At 35.1% G+C, this 21,458-nt stretch overlaps 1 protein-coding gene and 1 long non-coding RNA gene across 2 annotated transcripts in view; one reads left to right on the forward strand and one right to left on the reverse strand.

Annotated features, from left to right (window-relative positions):
* Nucleotides 1-6,082: 6,082 nt before the first annotated feature.
* LOC136975756 (uncharacterized) lies at nucleotides 6,083-9,681 on the reverse strand. Its single transcript, XR_010880825.1, has 2 exons — nucleotides 9,501-9,681; nucleotides 6,083-7,304 (listed from the first exon to the last, which is right to left on the reverse strand). It is a non-coding gene; the product is annotated as an uncharacterized lncRNA (long non-coding RNA).
* A 6,235-nt stretch (nucleotides 9,682-15,916) lies between these two features.
* The window catches only part of LOC136975776 (protein lev-9-like), a 41,213-nt gene continuing 35,671 nt past the window's right edge, over nucleotides 15,917-21,458 (forward strand). Inside the window, exon 1 of the mRNA XM_067270894.1 lies at nucleotides 15,917-16,164. The gene's annotated coding sequence lies outside the window, so the exon portion shown is untranslated. The remainder of the gene's footprint in view (nucleotides 16,165-21,458) is intronic.

Here is a 21,458-nt window from a genome sequence, read left to right on the forward strand (position 1 = left end):
GAGCCCTCTCCCTCCGGCGCCACCGCCTGCCTCCGCCGGAACCGCCTCCAAAGCCGCACCAACGTCTTCATTCTGTAAAAAAGAAAATTTCCAATTAGTCCAGTGAATACAAAAGCTTAAATTAATATAGACATAGAAATATAACACCTTAATTTGTTAATATATAATTGAAAACACAAACGTTTTCAGCCCGATTAACAGGCCATCATCGGGTCAAAAACAAAATAGAACACATACGTTCCATGTATAGAATAAAAATATTTAAATCAAAATTTAGAACAAAAAAATTTTTTAAAATATCCAAGAGAAACGGAAGAACATATAAAATTAACACAAAATAAATTGAAAATATCATAAATCTTCCAATAAACTAATTCTAGCTTAAATTAATGCTTAAATTCTTCCGAGAAAAGCAAAATCTCACCGCAGCTGCCTTTTTAAATCTAAAAGATTCGAATCCGACCATCGAACGATGTGCCGAGATGTCTTCTGGGACCGATTAGCGCAGAAAAAGTCCAAGATTATACTCACGACGAATCGGAATTCGGATAGTTTGCGTTAGATCCTACCGGAAATTGCTAAAACGTTCCAACTGTATTTGCAGTAGAGACGACCGACCCGAAACGAAGAAACTCTCTTACGTGTAATTTGTATTTGTACGACAGTAAATTAAAGACACGCCGCACGTAGCCACGAGGAAAAGGCACTCGAGCCAGAGTCGTAACAAGTGTTTCCTTCTAGAGCAATTTACCCTAACGTGTACGTCACATAAACGCAACGACGGCATTTAAAAGAGTTTCGTGCAAAGAAATTGCCAACGAGTCGACCAAAACACAAGACAAACGTACGAAGAAGCGAAACGTGCCCACATCCCAACTCGCCATTCGGGACACGAACGTTTAACTGGCACAAAGCATTGGCAGATCGACTGTACTCAGAAAAGACCACCTCGTGGAAAGAGACAAAGAGCCTAAGGAAAAGAATTCTTTGTGTCCAGCCTGTATAGATAACTGTTAAGTGTATTAGTATTAGATGTGTTTGCAGACAATTTAATTCTGACAAAATAAGCCATTGAAAAGCGTTGTAAGTGAGCAAATACTTAATCCGTTTCCGGCGCTTCGGTCGCTTTCCAATGTGGCGGCTCGTTTAAAAGTCATTTGGGATCCTGATTCACAAGCGACGTCTGTTCGGAGAAAGAGCATACAAGGCTAACATCTCCATATAAACCAGAAGAAGAAGAAGAATTCACAAGCGACGGCACATTTAAACGCAAATACGCCGGCCGATGTCGTCTTTGAAAGTTGGACTAAACGAAACGAAAATAAAATCTTACAGCTAGCTAAATTCTAATTAAAATCTTACTTGGTATAATGTAGGCGTCCAAAAGTCTTCTTAAAACCACGTTCCGGTAGCAAAAAACACTGACGAAAGGCAAAAAACACAGCGAAAACAAGAGCACAGAGCGCACACGTCCGTCTGGCAAGCGAAAAACGTGCAAAGTGACGCAAAATCGTGTTGCAACAATAGAAACAACAATTGTTGCCGTTTCTATGGAGATTAGAAAGCGCCTAACGAATTCGAATGCGATTGACGTAATGGGTTCTTTTTGAATTTTAAGGCTAAATATCTGCATTTTTTACGTTTCTATCCCCCGAGTGACGACGGATTGGGATCGAGAGACTCCCTACCACCCTCCGCCTTCGGTTTCCATTCTCCACAAGGGGTTAGAAGCAAGATTTTCTATAATCGAACGTCATCTTTACCTCGCCACCCCCAAAACTAGAACAAATCATTCCTCTCGTTCGTCCAGTATTCTCCGATCGACCGACAATGCTATTGTTACCAAATTTCCTAATATTTCGTTTGTTCAACGCCATTTTAAAAGCACATAAGGAAGAACATATAAAATTAACACGAAATAAACTTGAAAAATCTTTTAAAAAATATCATAAATCTTCCGATAAACTAATTCGAGCTTAAATTAATCCTTAAATTCTTCCGAGAAAAGCAAAATGCTCACCGCAGCTGCCTTTTTAAATCTAAAAGATTCGAATCCGAAGCGCAAACGGACGACCATCGAACGATGTCTTCTGGGACCGATTCTCCAAGTAATATTAAATAAATTCTTACGTCTAGGGTCAATATGGACTAAGACTTACCTCAAAAATCTTCAGTCTTCTCCGCAACAGTCCGCAAACCGCAAAAAAATCCAACGCAATCCAAGAGCACAAGAAAAGCACGTCCGACCACAACCAGAAACACAATCGAACTGCGAATCGTCATGCGTGACGTTTTTCGAACAAACGTTAAAAGACGCGTCAACAATGTTCGAATAACGTAAAAATTCGAATTTAAAAAATCAATTTTATTTTTTTTAATTCATTTATATATATATTTTTTTTTCTTTTTAAATTTTGCTTCAGTCATTTTCTTGTGTTCGAAATTTGATAAATAAATTATCTTCTGCATTTACATAGTGCAGAATGTCCAACGTGGAGATCTTTTTCAATTCTACGTCTGGAGGCTTGACCATCTCCGAAAATCGCCCGAAATTCGTTTGAATAAACATCTTTTTCGTTCATTTTCGGCCATGGCGTGAAATAAATCAAATTCCTAGGATTTCGCCCAATATTATTTCGATTTTCGGAAAGATTTCTCGGTCGCCGTCGGGGTTGCCGGTTTCGCGGATTAATGTAACATCAAACTGGATAAAGTTAATATTAAAAATACCGAAAAACCTTTATAATACGGCCAAACGAAAATGAAGTCCGACACATAGGATTTTTTTTAAAGCCAGAAATTCGAGGAGAAAGAATGGTGGCTTGTCCCTGGCTCAATCTGTTTATCCTATGTGTCGGACTTCATTTTCGTTTGGCCGTATTATAAAGGTTTTTCGGTATTTTTAATATTAACTTTATCCAGTTTGATGTTGCATTAATCCGCGAAACCGGCAACCCCGACGGCGACCGAGAAATCTTTATGTATCGTGGCAAAACAAAAGAACAAATTGTTGAATATAGTAAATGTCATAAACAAAGATGATACAAATATGTTAAACAAACTTGATGTTGCAGGTGTAATTTATAAATTATCTTGTACTTGTCCACAAACGAAGTCTTACGTTGGAGAAACCGGAAGGAAGTTGGAAACACGTTTAAAAGAGCACGAGGCAGCAATAAGATTAAAATGAGAAGAATCGCCGTGGTACCTACATTATAAAAATAAATTTTGTAAAATAGATAGAAATAATGTGAAAATACTTTATAAAGAAGAAGATTGTTTAAAACGTAGAATAATAGAACATTTTTGTATAAAAGAATATGCAAATTTAATTAACCTGAATGACAGTATGCAGATAGATGCATGCTGGGAAAACATCACCCAGCATAAAAGGAATGGGTTACCGAGACTCAACTACCCACTGATGAGGCGTTGCGAAATGCATTTGGGAAATGAAATAAAGAAGTTGATCAAAGTATAGCATTTTTTCGTTCTTTATTGTCTAAATAACTCACTCGAAGTCGGAGCTAAAGAGTAGTTTATTTTACTTGGATTATAACCTAAAGTTTTTTAGTGTTTTTAAAGAATTAATTTGTTTTAGTTGTGCTTGGTCTTAATACTGTATTTTATATTGTACGGGTATTATTCACCTGCTGAGATTGTATGGAAATTTGGCTCGGAGATTTGATCGATTGATGTGATATTTAATTTTTAAGTTTCTTGAAAATTACAAGATTTGTTTTTTGATACAATAAATTTTGTTGTAATCCTGATGTCTTGCTTTACTCCAGAATCATAGCCAATCATGGGCCGAATTCGCAAACACTACGTTACTAAGAGAAATGTGTTTATTAAAGCAATTGATAATTTATTTCCAATTAATAATTAATTAACAACCCCAATATTGTATTATGCATTAATATTAATTGTAGTTAAACGCAAGCGTTTTCTTTTTACGAGAAGTACAGTCGTCATCTCAGCTTTTTTGTTGATGTTGATCGGAAGTATCAGCAACATTCTCATATTTTTTATTTTTATCATAAGAAATTGCTATAGATGACAAAATATGTTATTAATTAACTGATAATTTGTTTTAGCAGGTCACGTTTGTTCAGTCAAGTACCGAGCGACTGTTTGCCAAAATTTGTGTTCGAACACCGAATTGTTCGAGTACCGAGATATAGCCGTATTTCGTTCGTTATTTTACTCATGATTAAAAAAGTTTAATAACACTTATCTAAAAGTGTTTAAATAAACTTTATTAAATACGAAGGTTAATCTATAAGTATAAAAACAAAACATAATGACGGTCTGAAAGCAACGACAACAGCATCGGTGAATAGAAGAGCTAGTGCAAGGAAGAAAAAATTATACTATCAGTTTTCATTAAAGCAAACCCGACAAAAGGCACAAAACAAACTGAAAATTTCAATATTCTAAAATCTATGGGCAAATTTTAGACGACACACGTGCTTGCTTGAATAAAAAGAAAATCGAATAACGGAGTTTACACTTAAAAATTGTGAAATTTTGTACGGATTTTCCAAACTGTGTCAGAGCGAAACCGAAAGTCGTATTTTACGTGGGATATCCCCAATTTTCCTACCGTGTTAGAGAGAAACCGTGTTGTAGAAGTTACCGTGTGGTATGAGAAATACCTGCAATTTAATGTTATTCCACTTTTAAACGAAAAACTATTATTTTGCCAATTTCTTTCAAACTTCACTTTCACTTCAGTTCCGTTCATACGGAGGTTCTAACCCTTGGTCTTATCCCCCAAAATTGACGCTCAAGTAAGTATGAAGCAGCCTATATGGCAATAAAGAGCTCTGGCACAGTTCTATGCTTACCAGATAATCACAAAACACTACCTCCATCCATATCTTCCCATCATACTCAATGTGCAAACTGAAAATCGTGAACACTATAACCATATATATACATAGGGTCTAACTCATAATCCCTCGAGTTAACTGGAAAAGACTCGTCTTAATTTCTTCCATATACACTCTGGTGAACGTATACCCTTCGAGTGTTATATTTGTTTAAATATTTCTTGTCGCTTCCCATTTTCTGCCGTCTTGTTTATTACTATCCACGTACAGAACCACCATATCGGCTCTTCAGTCCGATGGTCTTGATTTTGTAATTCTGGACTCATCTACAATATATCAGACTTTCGGTTTCAACATCAACTGTTAAACTCAAAAATTCCTATCGACACATCGGAGAGGTCGCAACCGTCGTATTCAGCCTAAAACGTGAACGGCGGGTCGATAAATCCCCAGAAATTTTTCAAAGGATGGTCCGTCCGAATATGTCGGGCCCCGTCCCTCACCACTCGGTCGCCCCATTGTGGGACTGGTTAAACCCATAATAGGATTGCTTACGGCAGTGGCGTGCCGTCATTGGAAGCGGTGGAAGCAGCGCTTCAACCGAATTTTCTAAAATATAAATTTTCATATTTTAACGTAGTTTGAATTAATTAAAATTAATATTTTATTATAATTGCATTATGTATCTTATTACAAATTTCTATACTACATGTGAAATAAATGATAAGATTCAGTGGCGTGCCGTGTTTGATGGCAGGGAAGCTGCGTTGCTGTAAAAAGCCGACTTCTAGAGGCAATCAGTTAATTGCGCGTCAGTGATGGTCTAGGGCAGGGATGAGCAACCTGCGGTCCTCGGGCCGCATTCATATATTTTGCGGCCCGCGACGCATAAAATGTGAATAAATATATCAATTTTCCAGCTTAAGACAGTTCTCGATGAACAAAACCAGCTGCCATGATGCTTGCAAGTATGATGAAATATACGATAAGCACGAAGATCTTTAACGAGTTAGCAATACTGAAATACGAGCGAGATTTGTGCGCAGATAATTTCTTACCACACTAAATTTAACAGAAAAATTCATCACAAAACGATTATTTATGCTAATGTGTGAAATTCCATTTAATCCATGCAAGAAGTGTGATTACCAGAGCCCCTTCGGCCGCCAATTTAAAGTACTTTAATCTTTAAAATTGGCGTTTCCACTTCCCGGGACGAGGACCCAGGGGTTGGATTTGTGGGAAGCGAGTGTTCGGGTTGTTTCATTGTGTCGAATTACATACACAGAACGAGGCGCTTGATGTGTAAGTGCGTGAGTGCGAGAATTCGAGTAAAGGTTAAACGGTGTATATCTTCGTGTACAGTGATGTTATGTCCGTGTGTGTGCGTGTGTGATCGAAGAACATCTTCGGCATGTCTAAAAACAGAAAAACAGTAAATTACGTACGAGAATAAGATGTGTTGAAAATGAAACGAAAGAGATCTTACCATCGGAGACTTCAAAAAATATTCACTTTTACGATAAATGGCCACTTCGTCCTCTTCGTGGTAAAGTTGGGGAGGGAGAAGTATCTCCCTCCCAAATGTTCCTACAAAACACAAAGACAGTGAGAAAAGAAGAAGTTCATTCATTTATTATCTAAGGTCAACATTATTACCTGTATCAGCTAGTCTTTCTTCCCGAACAGTGTCATGAGGAGAGCGAAGGACCTGACCTAACCTAACCGGAAGCTCAATCCTCGTAACAGCTGTTTGGGAAGAAAGGTCGGTCAAATGTCACGTCCGGTGAGTAAACGTGTCACGTCCGGGTGGTCACAATCGGGAGTCAAATCCGTTGTCGTCGACCGAGTGTCAAGTTCGGGAGACAAGTCCGTGGGTCATGACCGGGTAAGAGACGTCAAGTCCGGGAAAAGGTGTCGAGTCCGGGTAAAGTGTCGAATCCGGTAAGAAAGTCGCATCCGGGTGAAGAAGAGGAAATCGAAGAAAATCACCGCCTTGGCCAAGGGAACCGCAGCCGTCCGCAGCAGCTAAACCACGGACAGCACGGTCCCTCAACTTCGGCGGCTCTCTCCTTCGACTCCTCCCCGTTCCGACTTCGGCAAGGCGATGGCGTCGCCGTCGCGGACGAACGGGCAGAACGCGACCAACCAGAAAATGTCAGCTCGGACGAGCTGTCATTTTCTATATCCTCCACAGCAAGGTCTGTGGCCGGATGACCCCCGAAGACCTTGGCCAAGTGCACTGGACCCAAGGTGTAGCGTCGCATCATCCCGACTCCGGGAGGATGCCACGCCACGCGCACTTGGGGAAGGTCTTCTTCACCCGCTGCCTCTCGCTCGTCGAGCCCCCGCTCCTCCAACGGCACGGAACGACAGACGCGTTCCGCGTCGTCCGAAGAGCCCTCTCCCTCCGGCGCCACCGCCTGCCTCCGCCGGAACCGCCTCCAAAGCCGCACCAACGTCTTCATTCTGTAAAAAAGAAAATTTCCAATTAGTCCAGTGAATACAAAAGCTTAAATTAATATAGACATAGAAATATAACACCTTAATTTGTTAATATATAATTGAAAACACAAACGTTTTCAGCCCGATTAACAGGCCATCATCGGGTCAAAAACAAAATAGAACACATACGTTCCATGTATAGAATAAAAATATTTAAATCAAAATTTAGAACAAAAAAATTTTTTAAAATATCCAAGAGAAACGGAAGAACATATAAAATTAACACAAAATAAATTGAAAATATCATAAATCTTCCAATAAACTAATTCTAGCTTAAATTAATGCTTAAATTCTTCCGAGAAAAGCAAAATCTCACCGCAGCTGCCTTTTTAAATCTAAAAGATTCGAATCCGACCATCGAACGATGTGCCGAGATGTCTTCTGGGACCGATTAGCGCAGAAAAAGTCCAAGATTATACTCACGACGAATCGGAATTCGGATAGTTTGCGTTAGATCCTACCGGAAATTGCTAAAACGTTCCAACTGTATTTGCAGTAGAGACGACCGACCCGAAACGAAGAAACTCTCTTACGTGTAATTTGTATTTGTACGACAGTAAATTAAAGACACGCCGCACGTAGCCACGAGGAAAAGGCACTCGAGCCAGAGTCGTAACAAGTGTTTCCTTCTAGAGCAATTTACCCTAACGTGTACGTCACATAAACGCAACGACGGCATTTAAAAGAGTTTCGTGCAAAGAAATTGCCAACGAGTCGACCAAAACACAAGACAAACGTACGAAGAAGCGAAACGTGCCCACATCCCAACTCGCCATTCGGGACACGAACGTTTAACTGGCACAAAGCATTGGCAGATCGACTGTACTCAGAAAAGACCACCTCGTGGAAAGAGACAAAGAGCCTAAGGAAAAGAATTCTTTGTGTCCAGCCTGTATAGATAACTGTTAAGTGTATTAGTATTAGATGTGTTTGCAGACAATTTAATTCTGACAAAATAAGCCATTGAAAAGCGTTGTAAGTAGTACATAAATTGCATGGAAAAGTCGGAGGTCAAAGGGCGAAAGTTTTGACCTGTCCAAGGAACATCCCATGCTTCGGAATACGGTCTCCGTCCATCAATGTTACCAGAGTATATTTCAGTTAAAATTACGAGGAATTCTATTTAAACTTAGTATTAAATAATTTTTAATTGAATTTCTATAAATAATCCTTATTCTTTGACCGTGTTTATAAAATATAAAAGAATTAATTACGAAAATAAACCAATGAGCAAATACTTAATCCGTTTCCGGCGCTTCGGTCGCTTTCCAATGTGGCGGCTCGTTTAAAAGTCATTTGGGATCCTGATTCACAAGCGACGTCTGTTCGGAGAAAGAGCATACAAGGCTAACATCTCCATATAAACCAGGAAGAAGAAGAAGAATTCACAAGCGACGGCACATTTAAACGCAAATACGCCGGCCGATGTCGTCTTTGAAAGTTGGACTAAACGAAACGAAAATAAAATCTTACAGCTAGCTAAATTCTAATTAAAATCTTACTTGGTATAATGTAGGCGTCCAAAAGTCTTCTTAAAACCACGTTCCGGTAGCAAAAAACACTGACGAAAGGCAAAAAACACAGCGAAAACAAGAGCACAGAGCGCACACGTCCGTCTGGCAAGCGAAAAACGTGCAAAGTGACGCAAAATCGTGTTGCAACAATAGAAACAACAATTGTTGCCGTTTCTATGGAGATTAGAAAGCGCCTAACGAATTCGAATGCGATTGACGTAATGGGTTCTTTTTGAATTTTAAGGCTAAATATCTGCATTTTTTACGTTTCTATCCCCCGAGTGACGACGGATTGGGATCGAGAGACTCCCTACCACCCTCCGCCTTCGGTTTCCATTCTCCACAAGGGGTTAGAAGCAAGATTTTCTATAATCGAACGTCATCTTTACCTCGCCACCCCCAAAACTAGAACAAATCATTCCTCTCGTTCGTCCAGTATTCTCCGATCGACCGACAATGCTATTGTTACCAAATTTCCTAATATTTCGTTTGTTCAACGCCATTTTAAAAGCACATAAGGAAGAACATATAAAATTAACACGAAATAAACTTGAAAAATCTTTTAAAAAATATCATAAATCTTCCGATAAACTAATTCGAGCTTAAATTAATCCTTAAATTCTTCCGAGAAAAGCAAAATGCTCACCGCAGCTGCCTTTTTAAATCTAAAAGATTCGAATCCGAAGCGCAAACGGACGACCATCGAACGATGTCTTCTGGGACCGATTCTCCAAGTAATATTAAATAAATTCTTACGTCTAGGGTCAATATGGACTAAGACTTACCTCAAAAATCTTCAGTCTTCTCCGCAACAGTCCGCAAACCGCAAAAAAATCCAACGCAATCCAAGAGCACAAGAAAAGCACGTCCGACCACAACCAGAAACACAATCGAACTGCGAATCGTCATGCGTGACGTTTTTCGAACAAACGTTAAAAGACGCGTCAACAATGTTCGAATAACGTAAAAATTCGAATTTAAAAAATCAATTTTATTTTTTTTAATTCATTTATATATATATTTTTTTTCTTTTTAAATTTTGCTTCAGTCATTTTCTTGTGTTCGAAATTTGATAAATAAATTATCTTCTGCATTTACATAGTGCAGAATGTCCAACGTGGAGATCTTTTTCAATTCTACGTCTGGAGGCTTGACCATCTCCGAAAATCGCCCGAAATTCGTTTGAATAAACATCTTTTTCGTTCATTTTCGGCCATGGCGTGAAATAAATCAAATTCCTAGGATTTCGCCCAATATTATTTCGATTTTCGGAAAGATTTCTCGGTCGCCGTCGGGGTTGCCGGTTTCGCGGATTAATGTAACATCAAACTGGATAAAGTTAATATTAAAAATACCGAAAAACCTTTATAATACGGCCAAACGAAAATGAAGTCCGACACATAGGATAAACAGATTGAGCCAGGGACAAGCCACCATTCTTTCTCCTCGAATTTTTGGCTTTAAAAAAAATCCTTTTCAATGGCTTATTACTATAAAAACGCATTTTGGGAATTTTTTCGCGGAAATTTTTACGTTTCTAATTTTTATAATATCGGATTTAGTTTTACGTCCACATAAATATTTATCAAGAGAAAAAAATTTGTTTTTCTGAGCGAAATTTTGAAAAAAACTTTTTCTAATGTATAGGCCTACTTTATTTAAAATATGTAACTTGAATATATATATATATATATATTGTTTTATATTTTTTAATATACAGTACGGCACTGTATTTATTTTGTGCAAAATAAAGAAATAATTTTTAACGATACAATAGCGACAATTATTATTTATAAAAAAGTTTGTTAGGCTTAACATCGATGAAAATTCGACGCGAAGCAGGTTAATAGCGATATACTCAGTGGTGATATTCAGCGGGTTGCACAGGTTCGGCAGAACCCATTGTTAAAATTTTCAGTTTCCCGATCCTTGTTAAACACACGGAACATTTCTCAGTAGGTTTGTTTTTTTAAAAAAAATATATTAAAATATACGATATTATACTCTGTAATACTACTAAACTAGGGCCTTATACCCCGTTCGCAACGAGCATTTCAATCTAGATTGTGAGCAAGGTCGGAGGACTATGTCTTTGGTGCGATCTCTCTCGACCCGTTTCAATCTCGACCGAAACGAAGTTTAATCGCGATCGATTCAAGAAAGTTCTTGAAACTAGATCCAGTCATAAGAGAGATCCCACAATCTCACTGCGCGCGAGATAATACAAGATGGCTGTGGAACACGTGTCAAGCTATGGACAGCGAAAGAAAAAGGATAATGTATCTCGAGATATGATGACATCTGCCTATTAGGAGGAGTGCCATTTCGCGGTTAAGAATCTCTCTGCCCCGAAAAAAAAAGGCCGACAGCACTAAAATAGTATTGTTACCTGGTCTTCACCCAGGGCTCGTTACATTCCAAATACGCCACTGATTGTTAGATATATCACAAGAAAAGGTATTGTATTTATTTCTAGCTAAAACTTCCCATTTCGTTTGTCGGTGATTGTCAGGGAAAAATTTTCTGCTAGCGAACCCCTTGTTAAATATTTCGTATATCACCACTGGATATACTAATATACTATACTAATAATGTATTTTTTCATACTTTCGGTTATCCGACCAACCCGCAGTCCCCAATTGAGTCGGAATAATAGATGCTCTTACTGTAGTTCCAAGACATATACTGTCAATTTCCGCTACTAGACGGCGCCACCAACCGTTAACGCCAAGGCTGCTTTGCTTCGAACCTCACCAGCCTCACCAGCTCAAAACCAACCAATCTATGTACTTTCAGGAGGAAATTTGAAATATTTATGGAAGAAGCGATATATTTTTTAACAATTCATACGAGAAAGATATTTCCGGTGGGATATTGTAGAAAGCTTGAAGATTTGAGAAGTGCGCTTATAAATAAATGGTTTCTGGTTTTAAAACACCAGTGTTACTTATTGAAGTGGGAAATACAGGTGCGAAAAGATTACCAGCTAAAGCAGAAATTTTTGTTCCGCTCCATATCACGTGCTGGTCCACGGGTCTGTCTCAAACTCAGGTGCAGAGTTCGATCATTGCACTAGGATCCAAGTGCAATGATCGAACCCTGCCCCAAATTGGGGCTTATGGAGTGCCTTATTTTTGGTACATGGGGTTTGTACATATGACGCGCTGACCCCGTCGGTACATGGGTTTTGTACATATGACGCGCTAACCCCGTCCTTACAAAACCAAAATTAGAAAAACTTCCGAGGTCGGTATTTTCCTAATACTTTGCATTTCTTAATGCCCAGTAGTGTGGATTACTTACTCGTTACTAATATTCAAAGTTCTATGTTTCCCACTCTTCGTCGCCTATTAATATTGTGATGCTGCCGGGGAAAGAAATTTAAAAATATAACGATTATATGAGATATATTGTTATCGTATGGACTGCCGAGCGGTAACAGTCAACGACATGTGGGAACAGTTGGGTCAGAGATCGATGCCTCGTTTACAAACAACGCAACCCGTTTATTACACAATTAACTTACAATAAAAGTACTATTGTCACAAAGGATTGAAGTCCTTGTTTTTTCTCATTCATTCGAAATATACAACTAAGCATTTTGCATTTCTTTCGTAATACTTCGCGTAACCTTCTGTCGATCAAAGTTCAAATTTCTCCACGGACCACCGAAATTTTCTCGCCTGTTGCCGACCGTTGCACTAAAAATTCCAAACACACTGAGCCTTTTTTATGATTTTAAAGCACTTTGGTAGCATTAGCTGGCCTGCAATCGGACCACAATCATTTACAACATACCTGTCTCAGATATAGCTATATGTGGAGTTTTGCTGTAATCGTAAAATTCTATTTGGGCTTATATATAGTATATAATAAGATTCTAAGAAGGTTGAGAATCGCTGGTCTAATCAATTTAAAGCAAGTAAAAACCGTATACTTCTTTAAATGTATTTTTAATAGATTATACGACGTACTTAATAAATAAGAAAGTTCAATATAATTACCTCCGTTATTAGATTCAATAAATTTCCTATGCCCTCTAAATGCCAATTCTCGCTTTGAGAAAAAACATAAAACATCTATTAATTTAGATATATCTATTAATCGTAATTATCTCGTTATAATTTTCAATATTTATTTTATATTGTCTACCAATGTTAAATTCTATTCCTCTTTGATTTCCAAATTGCTTCAATTTTACGAAACAATCGTCATAAATGTTATCGTCAAAATGTAGAAATTTTTTGTCGACGTATTTATATTTACTTTAGGCATTGGTCTTTCTCTTTTAATAATGTTTTCTTTTCCATTATACGGTCTCGAGCCAAAACTTTTTTAAAATAAATTTTTGAATCACTAACCACGATATAAGGGCTAAAATTAAAATTATCAGAAAAACTTACTTGGTAAAACAAAATGTGTGACGAATATACATACCTAGTACAAAAAATTCTTCAATTGTACGAATATACTTTTAATGAAACTTATAATTAAATATAACTTTGTGAAGAAACGTACATAAAAATAACAAAATATTCTGTACTTTTTAAATCTTAAAACAATCCACTTAGTAAAATACTGTAGCTCCCTACGAGTGGCTAATGAATGGAATCAGAGACGGTCCAGGTAGGTCTGGGCGTGCAAAATCCCGAGGGTGCCGATACCGGTCAATGTCAAATGCCTCTTTTGTCGCGTCACTAGTATATATCAAAGGACGCGACGGGGTTGTTGTAGACTTTAAACGTTTCTCGCCATAGCTATAAAAATGTAAATATGTTAAACTTAACAGATTGTCCGTCGTTCGTTTTCTAACTAATTCGTTTTAGGATCGAGTGTTCGCGGAAATTTCCAAAATTTACAACTTTTCGGTCACTCTCATTGAACTGGAGAAATTTCTGTCTTTATTACATCTAATATTACGAAGTGAACAGACCCCGCTGTACTCGGCAAGAGATTGGTTCGGTTAAGCTTCTGTTTAAGTAAAATTTCGGCTCTTTCATCGGGGTTTTATTTATGTTTCTAATTCCCTAATCGCTTAATTATTTAACTACTTCTTAAATAGAAATAAGTCGAAACCGGTTACTTTGTACTCGAATATCTGTAGTCTCGGGAAAGAAGTGGAAAGAAATTTTTATGACAACCGATACATAAATCGTAAATTTAAGGAAAATAAATTCTAAGCTTTTTTTGTACCATTGTACGTCTCATTCATTAAATTTGGTTGTAAATGATGCAGCCAAACTAACAGTTAATTTTTTATCACTGTACTAGAATTGTACACGTTTTTTCTGCATTCCCTTACAGATGCGACATACTAAATCGTAATATCACCGGTTTAACATCGAAATCCGTAAGTAATATAAGATGGGAGAGCGGAATAAACGCGGAATAAATGTATCAAATATTTTAATGGATTTTTTTAAAACTCCCGTCAACTATACAGAACTATCATAAAAACATGCCAGTAAATTCCTATCGGTTGAGTTAAGTTATAAATCTAGTCTACAGTAGGCAACCCTTTTTATAACGTGGGCCAGAATAAATTTTACGTTTTTTTTTTCGCGGGCCGTAGTAGTTAATTGACGCTTTCTTGTGACTCGTAATTTTTTAGTCTGCAAATATGAAATAAATAAATAAAAAGTTAATTACTACATTTATTTCTCTTATCGTTTTCGAAAATTACAAAGAATTGGAAAAATAACTATTAATTAGTTATTTTTGCAATTTAATAATCTATTAAAGATCTCGCGGGCCGGATAGAAACTTTTCGCGAGCCGTAGCTGGCCCGCGGGCCGGGGTTGCCCGCCGTTGATCTAGTCTACTCGTGATTCACGTAATCGGGCGAGAGCGGCCGAATATCTAGCAGGCAGGCGGCTAAACAGCCCACAACCGGTCCGGGATATAAAGTTAGAAGCTTTATGTGTGAAGCATCCACCAGCTAAACCGGGTGACGTTGGTGCTCTGTAAAGCGCATGCGCCAATGCCTATAATCTGGCTGCTTGGAAGTTGACAGGCAGGTGGCTAACAGCCCACAACCGCTCCGGGATATAAAGCTGTACTCTTTACGAGTGTGTCGCTTACCCGGTTTAGCCGGGTGAGCTAAACCGGGTGAGGTTGGTGCACTGTAAACCGCATGTGCTAATGCCTATATAATCTGGCTGATTGGAGACTGACCCGGTTTCGACATTCCTTCCGCCACCGAATTATTCGAATATGCAATAGCAATCTTATCGTTTTTTTTCACATGTAGTATAGAAATTTGTAAAAGATACATAATGCAGTTATAATAAAATATTAATTTTAATTAATTCAAAGTACGTTAAAATATGAAAATTTATATTTTATAAAATACAAGGGAAGGTCATTGGAAGGTGGAATCGGCGCTTCCATCGCTTCCAATGACGGCACGCCACTGTTTACAACATACCTGTCTCAGATATAGCTATATGTGGAGTTTTGCTGTAATCGTAAAATTCTATTTGGGCTTATATATAGTGTATAATAAGATTCTAAGAAGGTTGAGAATCGCTGGTCTAATCAATTTAAAGTCTAAAATCGTGAAAGTAACAGTCAATAGAAATATAAATATAAATGACATCTACAAATAAATTATATTCAAAACCGAATTAAAATAGTATTTATAAGAAGTCCTTTAAAAAAGATAAAAGCAATATTTGAGTTAAAAACGAGAAAATTTCATATATTAAAAGAATTTCGAATGTTTACAGATGACTCTCCCTGTGCTGAAGCCAAACTTACACCGTGAAGCGATTGAAGCGCTCGAAGTGACAGAAATATTCACTACGCCAGTATCGCTATTGACTAGTATATCTATCGACTCTGGTTTGTTCTATCTCTATGTTATTAAAAAGCAGACGGTATAAATAAATTATTAAAAAAAAAAAGACTAATACATTTATATTACAGTTAAAAGTTTCAAATAATATGAAAATATACAATTTTTAAAATTACTTTAAATCGAGTTTAAGTTCAATGTAATTTACGAAATCAATTTATTGAAAGCCAATTAATTATTCAAACAAATGACATCATCGGGAAAATCGTAATATTCTTCATGTCTCCGATTGGACGAAACTTATTTCTGCGTATTCTCACCGGAAGGCGTCGCGCGTGCTTCCGTGTAGTGTTTGGATATGCACAGTACTCCTTTTTTTATTCGTGTGTAGAAATTAAAAGTGTTTAGTAATATAGAAAGTAGCCATTAAGAAGCGAAAATCGTTTTAAAGCTTTAAAGATGTAAACCGAAAAATATCAAAAGCAAAAGGAAAGTTGAACAATTGCAATATAAGGTTGGTAATTAAACCTTACTCATAAGTAATCTGTCCTATATATTACCATTTTGGGATTATATTTAGGAATAAAGCTGACCTTAAATATTATTTAGGTAATGTAAGTGTGATAATTCGATTATAAATGTATGAATTTAAGTGTGACGTCACAGTAGTTTTCAGAAAACAGCTAACTTTCTATTTTCTCTGTTTATCAATAGGAATGGCATTTTACACACACACACAAATAGTGTTTTATGTGCATATACACGTATATATAACGTATGTTAATTAATGCAATATTTAATTATTAGCCTTATGCAAAGTCCTTGGTAGATGATTATTTTTGTAATTTAATTTATTATACTTAAAAACCAAAATTTGTATTACAGGAGAGAAAAAATAGAAATTTATAAGGTTTTTTCATGTTTTTCAATGGTAAATAGCTGTATTTGCCAATTGTGATTTTGCTGTTTGGAACTAATCGAGTCCTCGTATGATTAGTTTCAAACGGCAAAATCATAATTAGCGAATACAACTATTTACCATTGAAAACATTAAGCTAATACAATATTCTTTTTTTCTATTACAATCTGCTATTGCATTTTCTCTAGTATACTATAAATATCTGTATTATATCTAAGAGAATTGACATTTCTCAAATATCTTATCTTTGAACTTATTATAGTGTTTATTATAGTAAAAATATCATTTTGAAATATGAATTGATCTCGGTTGGTATTATGTATTCATAATTTAAAAATGTGAAAATATAAAACCATTTGACAATATTCGGTAGGCTGTCAATTTAATGGACTAATTGGGGGTAGTGGTGTCTGCTATTGAGGAAAGTTTGTTAAATCGAACATGTTTTAAAAACGTAATAAGGAACTTACGACGTACAGGATGTATTAAAATGTTGTTATAAGGTATATGTAAAAATATGAATGAAATATTATAATATACATTGAGTAATTTATACTCATTAGCTCGACTTTGTGTACTTTATTTGCGAATTAAAAAAGTTTCTAAATTTTTCCTTTAGGAAAGAAATTTTTTGTCTATTAAATCTAAAGTACATTAAATTGAGGGTCCACTGTATATTTATTTGTTATACTTATTTCTACTTGTATATTTATTTATCAGAAATCATTTACTTTGTTTAACACAAAGTAAATGATTTCAGATGAATTGTTGTTTGTTATAGTTGTTTGATATCATTTCTTGCTAATTAATATCAATTCATATTGTTTATATGATATTTATTTTTATATATGTGTATAATATAGTAAATCCAATAATCCAATTTTAAAATTTTTATTTACTCATTTCTAATTGATAAATTTGTTAGAGCCAAACAATTGCTGAATCATATTATTACTACTGTCATTAATTCAATGCTAAGTAATTTAGCATTAGAGGTGTTATTTCTTGTTAAATTTAATAATTATAATTAAATGAATATTTTAATAATTTAGAAGGTTTTGGAAGAAAAGAATTAGCCTAAAGCAGGGCTTGAATCTGTAGTGACATTAAGCACATTTCCTGATGAAGTGATTTTAACATAGCTGATAAGCAAACCAAAGACATAGTCCATTGCAAATCTGTACAAACTTTTTGCAAACATGTTTATATCTGTAGTTATGCAACTGATAAAAAGCTGATTGAACTCCTCAATTCTCTTATCAACGTTAGCCATTTTCAGGATCCCTGAAATAGATGCAAATGGCACCAAAAATATGAAAAAGATGCGACAGTTTCATCCATTCCATGTTTGGGAATCCAAAAATATATTTATTCTACGAATATTAATTAGAAATTACGCGATTAGAAAAATTAGAGGTATGCGTTAAGTGCCATCTATTAATGAAAGTAGTAACTATATATCAGGGGTGGGCAAGCAAGAGTTCAGTGCGAGCCAAAATGTAGGTTTTGCAAAATGCATGCGAGCCGCAGTTCTGTACCGTCGTGGCGGGTAGTATGGCAAGGCGCACAATTTTATTATATAATATAAATATAATATAAAACAAATATTGAATTTTTTTAATAAACATATTTTCACAAAATTATAAAAATAAAATTGTAAAAATAGGCCTAATAATAAAAAACAGAAATTAACACTTTCAGCAAGAGCCGCATGTAACTCAAAAAGAGCCGCATTTGCCCATGCCCGCTATATACCATGACAGGTAATGAGATAACCATCTGAGTGCCATATTGGAGTAGGCCAGTGGGTGTTGAATACATTCCCAGGTAGTGCTATGGGTAATCATTGGATGATTATATCAAGCTTAAATGTATTTGGAAGGGGGGAATTGCTCAGAGGTCTGGGTGACATAACTGGCACCTCAAGGTAAGCGTAGGTCATGGGTGACTGATTCTTTTATTCCAGACTATTCTAAGTTTAAAATTATAGTTACTACTTTCATTACGAGATGGCACAAATTCTGCCTGATTAATTTGGCTGATGGTTAGATGTTATTTATACTTATTCTGTAAATCAGTTGACTCTATACTATTTTCTCTGAATATCATATCTGAAAAACAAAGTATACTAGCTTCAAGTTAGTTACTATTTATTTATTTTTAAGCACTAATTTGAACACAAATTTCAGGACAAATAAGAATAAGTTTGAATTATCCAACAATTTGAATTAGTCAGATTTAACTGCATATTATGTCTTATTTGTGTGATGACAATGAAATAAATATTGATTGATCAGCAGTCTTTTGTTAATGTCATTAAATTCTACTATGCCGTTTCTGACGTCAAAATATGCAGACATGTTTATTATACAAATCTGAAATATTTTTACATTTTATATTTAGAATATGTAAAAATTTTATTCTACATTTACAGATTGTGGAATAATTGTGCCAGTGTCACCATGGTATATAGGTAAAGCTGTAAATTCAATTTTTTTTTATTCACAACCACTGATTTTTGATGAAAATGTCCAGCCTTTTGAGTACATATGTATCTTTTACATAATATAAGTTTTAACAAATTTTAAATATATTTTAGTTTAGTATAATTAAAAGATCTATTACCAACATATTTCATTTGAATGTATTGTAACCTTGAACATGATGTATATTATTTAAATAAGACATTGATCATATTTATATTAATTCAGGAATAATTGTCTATTTGCATGATTGATATGAATTGCTTGTATATGTATCCAAAGATATGGAATCAGATCATCTTAAGCAATTTGGTTCAAACTTACTAATGGAAAAAGATAGCCTTAAATTAAAAAGTTCATTTCAGAAGTGTGAATTAAATTTACTTGATAGTGATAGCACATACAGATTCTGATAATACTAATACACTTGACAGTCCATTAAAAAAGAAAGGAAGAAATTATATATATAAGTATAGCAATCAGCAAGCATTAGATCACACTTATAAAAATTGGATTAAAAAAAAATCAGCAAGGTTTCTAATTTGCTTTATGTTTATAATAAGGATATAATGTTAATTCAGGAAGTCAGTCTTTAAATAGATACGAAAATAATAAGCTGTATAAAAAAATTCCAAGGAAATCAATTACATTCAAAAATAACATTATTTACTACAGTATCTATTACATTGGCTAATAATGTAAAATGTGCTGAAATTTGCTTATCTGATTCTATATCTGAATATAGTTTACCCATAAGATTAATGAAACATATTCCCAAAAGTACTTAAAAGTATTTGTTCTAATTCTGAAATAGCCAAAAATGTACAGTGCAATAGAAGAAAAAAGTATAACTGGTTGTTTTGTAGCAGACACTTGATGTATTAAATCCACAAAGTGTGTATTATTTAATATTTGGTGAAATGACAGATAAAACATGTGATAAGCATTTGTTTTTCATAGTAAGATTTTTATCTAGGAAATAAAATTGTAGATTCTGGGTTCATGCGTACTTGCATTTGATGCATAAATTGACAATTTTTTTTACCTTAACTTGCTATTTTCAACACCGACAGTCAAAATTGACTTGCAGAAAATTTCCAATAAAGCTGGTTTGTTTCTACTATCATTTTCACTTTGTTTTAATAATTTTTTTAGCCAATAATAATTTTATCTCAGTTTACCATTTTTAAGTTACCTAGGACATTTCTTTCATAAGAAAAACTTTCTCCATTTAATTCATTATTATCCTTTGATATTACTCTTTAATGTCAATAATGTTGTAATGATGAGTCATTCCACTATGTTTATAGGACGTTTTATTTATTTTAATGATTATTCTAATACATTTTGCAAACTAAAATTGTTAATTAGAAAAAATATCTTTTGAATTGTCAAATTATTAAGGTTTAAAATAAGATCTTTTGTTACATAAAAGTAATTTATCCTGTTAGTAATCTGTCACCGTAAAACTGTGACTTCCATAAAGAGGAAAAATTCAGTTTATTCATTGATAAATCATGTAATCTGTTACAAAAATGGAAATTAAATTTGTCCCTTAAATTTTCCAAATTTTATATTAATAAACTGGAAGGTTTTTAATAGAAAATTAACTATTTGTCACACAATCAAAAATATTAATTAAAATGAAAACTGTCATTTAAATTACAATAATTTTTAACTTTTTTGCACTTTGTTTTCATTTTTAGACTAGTTCATTAATATCTGCCCTAAGACAGAGGGTGTGAAAAGCTAAATTTGAGGGGTTCGAAAAAATTTTGAAAACAAATTTTATCAATATTTGGTTATTAGGAGTTCTCTCAACTTTAAAAAATTCTTTTTAGGCAAAATTATATAGTTGCAAAATGTTATAAAATTTAAATATGCCAACTGTTACTATAATGGGGCTATGTCTAATCTACTTTGTTGCTTTTTGTAACAACTTTGTCACACATTGCTGTTACAATTACATTAAGTAACAATATTATGTCAAATGATAACTGTGAATGAATGGACAAAGTTTTTCTTGCACCAAAATGTGAAATTCTGATTTTTAAGAGATTTCAGTTCTTTATGCAAGAATTTCAAAAGGCTAGATGATTTCATGAATGTCACGGTAATTCCAAGAAAATTCTTTTGAATGAAATTAACTGTGATATTATGAATGGTTTGTTTATGACAACATGAAGTGTGGGTGATCTGTCAAAGGGGATCCCTCTCAGGAGGACTTTCTAAGGGAACTAGCCCCAGTTTAGGTGTTGCATACATAAAGAAAACCCAGGAAATTCTGCCTAGCCAGCCCGTTGGTGAAGTGCGAACCATGACCAACTAGCAGTGTTTAGTACTAGGCTTTATCTACTTAGCCACTGTTGGGAGCAATATTAAATGATGTGATTACATATCAATACT

The sequence above is a fragment of the Centruroides vittatus genome, unplaced genomic scaffold (assembly GCF_030686945.1).
Source record: "Centruroides vittatus isolate TY-2023 unplaced genomic scaffold, ASM3068694v2 contig_388, whole genome shotgun sequence".
Classification (NCBI taxonomy): domain Eukaryota; kingdom Metazoa; phylum Arthropoda; class Arachnida; order Scorpiones; family Buthidae; genus Centruroides; species Centruroides vittatus.